The 10620-nt window shown below is 43.3% G+C and overlaps 1 non-coding gene across 1 annotated transcript; it reads right to left on the reverse strand.

The window, feature by feature from the left end:
• Positions 1-421: 421 nt before the first annotated feature.
• Positions 422-496, reverse strand: Trnat-ugu. The gene has a single exon. It is a non-coding gene; the product is annotated as a tRNA-Thr (tRNA).
• Between the last annotated feature and the right edge of the window lie 10124 nt (positions 497-10620).

The raw sequence follows: 10620 nt of genomic DNA on the forward strand, positions 1-10620 counted from the left end.
ATTCATTTGCCTTCCAGAATGACGAGATCACCCAACGAATGACACGAAAACATTCCCCAGACCATAGTGCTCCCTCTTCTGGCCCGGGCTCTTACGACAATTGTTGCAGGGTGTTTGATTTCTATCCGATGGAGTATGAAACGTGATTCTTCTGAAAAGGCCACCTCTCGCCACTCAATGGATGTACAATTTGGTACTGGCGTGCAAATTCCAGCCTTCATCGCTGATGAACAGCAGTCAGCATGGATGCATGAACCAGGCGCCTACTGCGGAGGTCCATAAGTAGCTAAGTTTCCTGAATGGCCATTGAGAAGACGCTGTTGGCATGAAGATGTCATCTGTTCTTTCTGATATGTCCGAAATCAAGACCCCAAGCTGCCGACAGGCGTTGATATACATCAACTGGGACAGTTGAAATGTGTGCCCCGATCGGGACTCGAACCCGGGATCTCCTGCTTACATGGCAGACGCTCTATCCATCTGAGCCACCGAGGGCACAGAGGATAGTGCGACTGCAGGGATTTATCCCTTGCACGCTCCCCGTGAGACCCACATTCCCAATTTAATGTCCACACACTACACTCGTAGTGCACCTGCCCGTTACACTCATTACTCGCGGCAGATAATCTTACCGAGTCCCGTAAGAGTTTGGGCAATGCGTGTGCTTCCACACAATAGAAGGTCAATGGCCGGTTAACATTAACTATATGAAGATGATATCTGTTCTTTCGGACGGACTGTTCAGTGCGCTGTGTGTTCAGACACGCTTGTAATCTGCCCAGCATCAATGTCTGATGTTAGTTCCGCCGCATTTCTCCACCTATCCTCTTTCACCAGTCTGCCCAGCTATGACTCCGTCATTTGTAATGAGGGTTCAAATGGCTCTGAGCACGATGGGACTTAACATCTGAAGTCATCAGTCCCATAGAACTTAGAACTACTTAAACCTAACTAACCTAAGGACATCACACACATCCATGCCCGAAGCACAATTCGAACCTGCGACCGTAGCGGTCGCGCGCCTCCAGACTGAAGCGCCTAGAACCGCTCGGTCACAGCGGCCGGCTGTCCCTTGGCTATAATGCCATTGGAATATCTTAAAAAGCTCTTCCAAAATATTTCCAATTCGGAGCCAGTGTACGTTTCTGCCAGTTCGTCTAGCTGCAAAACAATGCCGAGCTCCATATTGCACAGGATCTCAAACAGCTCGTTCTGTCCTTCAGGATAGAAAATGAAACAAATAAAAAACGGGATCGTCTGGGCTTTTATTGCTGATGTATTATTTCCCAAATCTTAAAAGACACCTCAGAAGTGTATAAAAATTCTTTGGTGCTTTAAAGCATTACTAAGAGGAGCAGGAATTCACCTTGTCTCGATGGCTGCTACTTCGTCTGGACAGATGGCGGAACGTTAAATTCCAGTCACTGCAAGAATCAGACTGACACCTCAGAAAAAAAACAGACCAAGCAGTTCCCTTCCCATTCAAAACATACGCCGAATCGGTAGAGCTACTTGGTTCTTACGTCGGTATATTCAGTTGCAACAGGAATGGCCAGTGAGCTGGAGAGAGTTCGCAGTTGCCACCACGGTGAAAGGAATAACTAGGTGTGTCATGTGACTGGCATCCCGCGAAAATACCGATTTCTTCGTTCAGAAGTCGAGTTTTGCTTCGGCTTTGCACCAGATAGGCGTGGCCGTCATTTGATCGTCCCGCAGCGTTGCTCTGCCAAGTAGTTCTGCCCTTCACCGCCAGGAGGCTCTCGGTGCCGTTTCTCGAAGTCCCAAAACCGTAGTTTATGCACCGAAGTAAAGTAAATAAAAAGAAAAGTATTCGCGTGTTTCGACCTTAATTTCGCTACTTTTTGCCTTTAGTTGCGACATGTTCGTGTGCAGCTATAAATGACACCAATTGCGAAAAACTGATTTTAGGCCATATTCATGAGATGCTCGAAGGAAATGATGCGTAACTGTGTAGATAACAAATATTAAATGAGAGGCTGGTTCGAAGGAAATCATTGATCCATTGATTCCCCCCCCCCCCCCCCCCACTTCCTGTGTCCTTTCCTTTAGGCACCCTCCCTGCCTCCCTTCTCTTCCCTTCCCTTCTCTTTCCTTTTCCCCCCGTCCCCTCCCTCCTCCCCTCTTTCCCCGGGGTTCCCCCCCCTTCCTCCCTCCCCCTCTCTCCTCTGCCCATGGCATCTCTGCTCTCCCCTCTCCCTCTCCCATTCCTCTTCCTCCTCCTCCTCTCTTGGCAGGTCTCCGGACTCGCACACGCTCAGTGAACATTCGCGCGCCGGAAATCATCGCCATCAGTGTTTCGTGTGTGTGCCTTCGTTTGTGTGTAGTGTTGTTCGCCGTCACGCCACCACCGTTCACGTGCCGTCGCCATCATCCATGTTATGTGCACCGTGTCCCCTAGTGTTAGTGATGTTTCTCGTCCAGCGTGAACGGCTCCATGTTTTTTCGATTTTTAGTGTCTACATTTTTTGCCCACCGTTTTGACTGTCTTCTCTGTGCCACCTTTATGTACTACTTATTGTCAAACTCAAGGCTGAAGAGCGGCGTATTGTGCTGCTGACAGCCCGTCTTTGTATAAGGTGTTTACAATCACAATAAAGAAAGAAAAAAAAAAAGAAGGAAATCATAGTCACTAGTATTCGTCATTTAATTACCTTCAGAAGTAATATGATTACTTATGATAATATTCGCTAAGCCATTGACCGTGACTGTTCTGAAATACGTTTTTCGTACTGCTTTGTTGGTACCAGTTGCAGACAAATGTAGATTTTATTTTAGTTCTTTGAGTATGTTTAAAACTTGTTTTTCTAATCTTTAGGCGTTACGTATGCACAGAATATAAGCTATAAACTTGAAAATGCAAGTTTCTAGTAAGTAGTTATGAAATCATCCAATTTATAAGTATAAAATACCTGAAAACAGTTATCCTGGGTGACCTTTCGAAACATAACATTAGTCACTTTCCATTGACTCCGCGGTGAGAAACGTCAAAGATAATGAAAGAGGCCAAAGAAATAGATTTTTATTTCAGAGCAGTACAATGAGATGACTTAAATTACGAAATACATTGCATTACAGTGCTAATGTAGATTACAAAAATAGCTATAACTTGGATTTTTACAGGTTACTCTGGAAATATTCTTCAATGGAGCAGAATGTGTTCCCCAACATAAGCTTCTTTAATACAATCATAAACACAGCCACATTGGGCACAAGATATGTAATAAGCTGTGACAGGTTGTTAAATATCTAACTCCTTCCTGTAGTAATTTCAACTCTTTAAAATCCTTGTAGGTCTTGTTTAGTGGCGATTTCATGGTCTCTCGAGAAAAGAGAATTATTGATAACAACGAAATTGTAAAAGAAATAATTCAAAAGCCAAGATCGCTTAAATACTGTTTACTGGATGAGCGGTTTCACCACACTAAAGGTGCCATCATCGGATCTGAATGTAGCTTAACATGAATAAATCATATTGATATAACGATACATGAGGCAGACCAGCTGATATAAAATCATTGTCGCAGAAATAAATATTAAAAAACAACTGCTCTCATGGTCATTCTATTCCATCAGATATACAAAACAGAAGTAACAAGATAAAACTATTTGACACATGACCGCAGCTCGACTAACAACGGTCGGCATCAGTGTGATGTTGCCTGGTCGAACAAGTCTCGTTTCAAATTGTATTGAGCGGATGGACGTGTACAGGTATGGAGACAACCTCATGAATCCAAGGACCCTGTATGTCAGCAGGGGACTGTTTAAGCTGATGTTGTTGTTGTTGTTGTTGTGGTCTTCAGTCCTGAGACTGGTTTGATGCAGCTCTCCATGCTACTCTATCCTGTGCAAGTTTCTTCATCTCCCAGTACCTACTGCAACCTACATCCTTCTGAATCTGCTTAGTGTATTCATTTCTTGGTCTCCCTCTACGATTTTTACCCTCCACGCTGCTCTCCAATACTAAATTGGTGATCCCTTGATGCCTCAGAACATGTCCTACCAACCGATCCCTTCTTCTGGTCAAGTTGTGCCACAAACTTCTCTTCTCCCCAATCCTACTCAATACTTCCTCATTAGTTATGTGATCTACCCATCTAATCTCCAGCATTCTTCTGTAGCACCACATTTCGAAAGCTTCTATTCTCTTCTTGTCCAAACTATTTATCGTCCATGTTTCACTTCCATACATGGCTACACTCTATACAAATACTTTCAGAAATGACTTCCTGATACTTAAATCTATACTCGATGTTAACAAATTTCTCTTCTTCAGAAACGCTTTCCTTGCCATTGCCAGTCTACATTTTATATCCTCTCTACTTCGACCATCATCAGTTATTTTTCTCCCCAAATAGCAAAACTCCTTTACTACTTTAAGTGTCTCATTTCCTAATCTAATTCCCTCAGCATCACCCGACTTAATTCGACTACATTCCATTATCCTTGTTTTGCTTTTGTTGATGTTCATCTTATATCCTCCTTTCAAGACGCTATCAATTCCATTCAACTGCTCTTCCAAGTCCTTTGCTGTCTCTGGCAGAATTACAATGTCATCGGCGAACCTCAAAGTTTTTATTTCTTCTCCATGGATTTAATACCTACTCCGAATTTTTCTTTTGTTTCCTTTACTGCTTGCTCAATATACAGATTGAATAACATCGGGGAGAGGCTACAACCCTGTCTTACTCCCTTCCCAACAACTGCTTCCCTTTCATGTCCCTCGACTCCTATAACTGCCATCTGGTTTCTCTACAAATTATAAATAGCCTTTCGCTCCCTGTATTTTACCCCTGCCACCTTTAGAGTTTGAAAGAGAGTATTCCAAACAACATTGTCAAAAGCTTTCTCTAAGTCTACAAATGCTAGAAACGTAGGTTTGCCTTTCCTTAATCTTTCTTCTAAGATAAGTCGTAAGGTCAGTATTGCCTCACGTGTTCCAGTATTTCTACGGAATCCAAACTGATCTTCCCCGAGGTCGGCTTCTACTAGTTTTTCCATTCGTCTGTAAAGAATTCGTGTTAGTATTTTGCAGCTGTGACTTATTAAACTGATAGTTCGGTAATTTTCACATCTGTCAACACCTGCTTTCTTTGGGATTGGAATTATTATATTTGTAAGTAGGCTGTTTAGGTTTTTTTATTGGTAACGCCACCTCTGTATAAAAATCACTGGCTGTGCTGTGTGCAGTCTGTGGCTAGTTTGCATTGTTGTCTGCCATTGTAGTGTTGGGCAGCGGCAGCTGGATGTGAACAGCGCGTAGCGTTGCGCAGTTGGAGGTGAGCCGCCAGCAGTGGTGGATGTGGGGAGAGAGATGGCGGAGTTTTGTAATTTGTCATGAACTGCTATATATATTATGACTATCAAGGTAAATACATTGTTTGTTCTCTATTAATATCATTCATTTGCTAACTATCCCTATCAGTAGTTAGTGCCTTCCGTAGTTTGAATCTTTTATTTAGCTGGCAGTAGTGGCGCTCGCTGTACTGCAGTAGTTCGAGTAATGAAGGTTTTTGTGAGGTAAGTGATTTCTGAAAGGTATAGTTTAATGTTACTCAGAGCCATTCTTTAACAGGGATTTTTAAAGTCAGATTGCGTTGCGCTAAAAATATTGTATGTCAGTTTAAGGACAGTCATGTATAATTCTTCAAAGGGGACGTTTCATATTCTTCTTGAAGTCTGAGGGTATTTCCCCTGTCTCATTAATCTTGCTCACCAGATGGTAGAGTTTTGTCAGGACTGGCTCTCCCAAGGCCGTCAGTAGTTCCAATGGAATGTTGTCTAATCTGGGGGCCTTGTTTCGACTCAGGTCTTTCAGTGCTCTGTCAAACTATTCACGCAGTATCGTATCTCCCATTTCATTTTCATCTACATCCTCTTCCATTTCCATAATATTGTCCTCAAGTACATCGCCATTGTATAGACCCTCTATATACTCCTTCCACCTTTCTGCTTTCCCTTCTTTGCTTAGAACTGGGTTTCCATCTGAGCTCTTCATGTTCATACAAGTGGTTCTCTTTTCTCCAAAGGTCTCTTTAATTTTCCTGTAGGCAGTATCTATCTTACCCCTAGTGAGATAAGCCTCTACATCCTTACATTTGTCCTCTTGCCATGCCTGCTTAGCCATTTTGCATTTCCTGTCGATCTCATTTTTGAGACGTTCTTATTCCTTTTTGCCTGCTTCATTGACTGCATTTTTATATTTTCTCCTTTCATCAATTAAATTCAATATTTCTTCTGTTACCCAAGGATTTCTACTAGCCCTCGTCTTTTTACCTACTTGATCCTCTGCTGCCTTCACTACTTCATCCCACAAAGCTACCCATTCTTCTTCTACTGTATTTCTTTCCCCCATTCCTGTCAATTGTTCCCTTATGCTCTCCCTGAAACTCTGTACAACCTCTGGTTCTTTCAGTTTATCCAGGTCCCATCTCTTTAAATTCCCTCCTTTTTGCAGTTTCTTCAGTTTTAATCTACAGGTCATAACCAACAGATTTTGGTCAGAGTCCACATCTCCCCCTGGAAATGTCGTTCAATTTAAAACTTGGTTCCTAAATCTCTGTCTTACCATTATATAATCTATCTGATACCTTCTAGTATCTCCACGGTTCTTCCATGTATACAACCTTCTTTCATGATTCTTAAACCATGTGTTAGCTATGATTAAGTTATGCTCTGTGCAAAATTCTACCAGGCGGCTTCCTCTTTCATTTCTTAGCCCCAATCCACATTCACCTACTACGTTTCCTTCTCTCCCTTTTCCTACTACCGAATTCCAGTCACCCATGACTATTAAATTTTCGTCACCCTTCACTATCTGAATAATTTCTTTCATTTCATCATGCATTTCTTCAATTTCTTCGTCATCTGCAGAGTTAGTTGGCATATAAACTTGTACTACTGTAGTAGGTGTGGGCTTCGTATCTATCTTGGCCACAATAATGCGTTCACTATGCTGTTTGTAGTAGCTTACCCGCATTCCTATTTTCCTATTCATTATTAAACCTACTCCTGCATTACCCCTATTTAATTTTGTGTTTATAACCCTGTAGGCACCTGACCAGAAGTCTTGTTCCTCCTGCCACCGTACTTCACTAATTACCACTATATCTAACTTTAACCTATCCATTTCCCTTTTTAAATTTTCTAACCTACCTGCCCGATTAAGTGATCTGACATTCCACGCTCCGATCCGTAGAACGCCAGTTTTCTTTCTCCTGATAACGCCATCCTCTTGAGTAGTCCCCGCCCGGAGATCCGGACTATTTTACCCAAGAGGACGCCATCATAATTTAATCATACAGTAAAGCTGCATGCCCTCGAGAAAAATTACGGCCATAGTTTCCCCTTGCTTTCAGCCGTTCGCAGTACCAGCACAGCAAGGCCGTTTTGGTTATTGTTACAAGGCCAGATCAGTCAATCATCCAGACTGTTGCCCTTGCAACTACTGAATATGCTGCTGCCCCTCTTCAGGAACCACACGTTTGTCTGGCCTCTCAACAGATACCCCTCCGTTGTGGTTGCACCTACGGTACAGCTATCTGTATCGCTGAGGCACGCAAGCCTCCCCACCAACGGCAAGGTCCATGGTTCATGGGGGGATGGAGGCTGATGGAGGCTCTGCAATTGTGTGGGGCGTCTGCAGTTGCAGTGATATGGATCCCTGATACGTCCAGATAAGACTCTGATAGGTGGCACATACGTAATCATCCTTCCTGATCACCTACATTCATTCATGTCCATTGTACATTCCAACGGGCTTGGGCATTTCCAGCAGGACAATACACAACCCACACGTTCAGAATTGCTACAAGGTGGCTCCAGGAACACTCTTCTGAGTTTAAACACTTCCGCTGGCCACCAGACTCCCCAGACATGAACATTATTGAGCATATCTGGGGTATCTTGCAACGTGCTGTTCAGTAGAGACTCTCACCCCCTCGTATTATTACGGATTTATGGACAGCCATGCAGGATTCATGGTGTCAGTTCCATCCAGCACTACTTAACACATTAGTTGAGACCACGCCACGTCGTGTTGCGGCACTTTTGCGAGCTCGCGGTGGCCCTACACAATATTAGGCAGGTGTACCAGATTTTTTGACTCTTCAGTGTACTCGCCGAGGTCTCAGAGCGAACTGCCTCCATGCCAACATGGCCGCTGCCTTTGTATAGATTCGACTTGTAGTTGCAAAACCCACAAATTTACACATATTGCTTACATATGTGTGTGTACACATTATTATGGAGGGGTGATTCAGCGATGATAGAGAAACTGGGAAGCATTTCGTTGTGTCACTGGCTGGCATTGAAATTACGGAACAACTACTAAAATTGCTAAAATTGAACGCACTGTCAACTGTGGTGCTTACTACAGTACATCATCCCGTATCAACTGAATCTTTCCCATTCCATCTGCCCACTGATACACTGTTGATTACCACATAATGATTGACTGAAACTGCTTTGTTGAAATGGAGAGAGCCTTTCTGGAATACTGGATATCTGCTACTTGTCACTGTGGATCATGGGATTTAATGTAGAAGTCATCTCTTTCAGACATTTGTTTGGAAGCATTCCTCAGTGCAGCATGCTCGTCCTATTTCCATGTGCTTTGGCACCCTTCCACATGTTTCACCGATAAGATAATGTTACCTCTTTTTGTTTCTACTACTTTGCATATGTTGTGAACAGCAAATTTCGGCGATGGTTAACACCGGAATAGTAATCACGTACAAAACTGTAAAATAAAGTGACAAACCTCGTTGAAATTGATGTCACCTGAGTGACAAATCCATCAGGAATATTTCAATCCTTCTAAAGTTGCCCAAGTCGACTGCTGGTATGTGACCGTGAAAAGGAAACGTGAAGGAACAAACACAGTTAATCCATGACCAGAAAGACTTCTCGTACTGACGGACAGGGCCGTAAATCATTATGGAGGGTAGTTGTTAAAAAAACGCATGAAATCAGTGGAACGAATTACTTGTGAATTCCAATGTGGTATCAGCTGTCCAGGTAGCACAATAACGTCCGTAGGTTGTTAGAAAGAATGGGGTAAAATGGCCGACCAGCTTCTCATAATCCACACATTTATACAGTTAGTTCTAAGTGACGCTTGATGTGGCGTAAAGAGCGACGACACTGGACAGTGGATGGCTGGAAACGAGTGACATGGAGTGACGAATCACGTTCTACGCTGTGGCACTCCGATGGAGGGGTCTGACTTTGACGAATGCCTGGGAAACGTTACCTGACATCAGGTGAAATGCGAACACTGAAATATAGAGAAGGTGATGTTACGCTATGGAGGTATTTCTCGTGGTTAGAATGTGGTCCACTTACTGCGCTTAAGAAAATGCTAACTGTGGAAGTATATGAACACATTTCACAGCATTTTCTCCTGTGTACATTAGAGGAACAGTTCGCATAGGATGATTGTATCAGCATGGCATTGCCACCTGTCGTAAAGCAGCATCTGTGGGGCAACGGCTTATTGTGGACTTCAACATTCCTGAAATGGACTGACCTGCCACAGTCCCGACCTTAGCCTAGTGGAACTCGCGGCCCCATCGTCCAACATCCCTTCCTTTTCTGATTTGGGCTCTTTCAGAAGAATGGACTGGCTTTATTCCACAGACATTCAGATATCTAATTGACGGTTTCCCCAGCAGAGCTGAAGTCTTCATAAATGCAAAGGGCGGACGCTCTCAATATTAATGTCCACTAATAGGTCTCCGGATAATTTTGATCAGTGTGCTTGTTGTCAATACTTTGACAGTCTTCCCGTTAGCTAAGGAGTCCAGATTCACAACCATAACTCTCCTCCATTAGCAGAAATGTGGATTTTACTCTTCACTCTTGTAATTCTCACACTTTTCGAGATAATACTCGGCTATCGGCGAGAAAACGCTATCCGGGAACGTGCAATGTCCGGCTTTTAATCTTCGAAAAGACAGCAAGTGATAGCCCAAAACGGGCGCAACGTCCCTTTATGGTTAAAAAAATATGCGACGAGAAGAACATCGCACAAATACGAGCGTCGATTTCAGATTACATTTTATTAGGTTGGTGCGTAAGTTCGTAGTGTTTCTCCATAAAACACAACAGATACAAGTAACAGAGACTTTAGCCATCAATAATATATTCTCATTCACTATTTACAGTAGTCTGCCAAGGATAACTTTTCGAGTCGGCGACTGTAGAAATCGCGTGGTTTTGAGGCGTAGAGCTTGTCGAGCCATATTCTTGGAGGTTGTTCGACATAGAGCGGATAAAGTGAAAATGCGAGGGCGCAATATCAGGTGAATGAGGTGGGTCCGGAAAGATTTCCCAACCCAAATCCTGTATAATGTTTTTTGTCAATCTAGCAAAGTGCGGGTGGGCGTTATCGTGAATAGTATCGCTTCACGCAATCTTCCTGGTCATTGTTTTCGGACTACCTGCGCAGAACGTTTCAGTTGTTGACAATAAATATCTGCAGTGATGGTTGCACCGTGGGGAAGCAACTTGTAATACACCGTACCGTCGCTGTTCCACCAGACGCTTAACGTCATCTTCTTTAGATCTGCGTAGATCTTTGTACAGAGAGTTGCTGCT

This window comes from Schistocerca piceifrons, chromosome 1 (genome assembly GCF_021461385.2).
Source record: "Schistocerca piceifrons isolate TAMUIC-IGC-003096 chromosome 1, iqSchPice1.1, whole genome shotgun sequence".
NCBI classification, from domain to species: Eukaryota; Metazoa; Arthropoda; class Insecta; order Orthoptera; family Acrididae; genus Schistocerca; species Schistocerca piceifrons.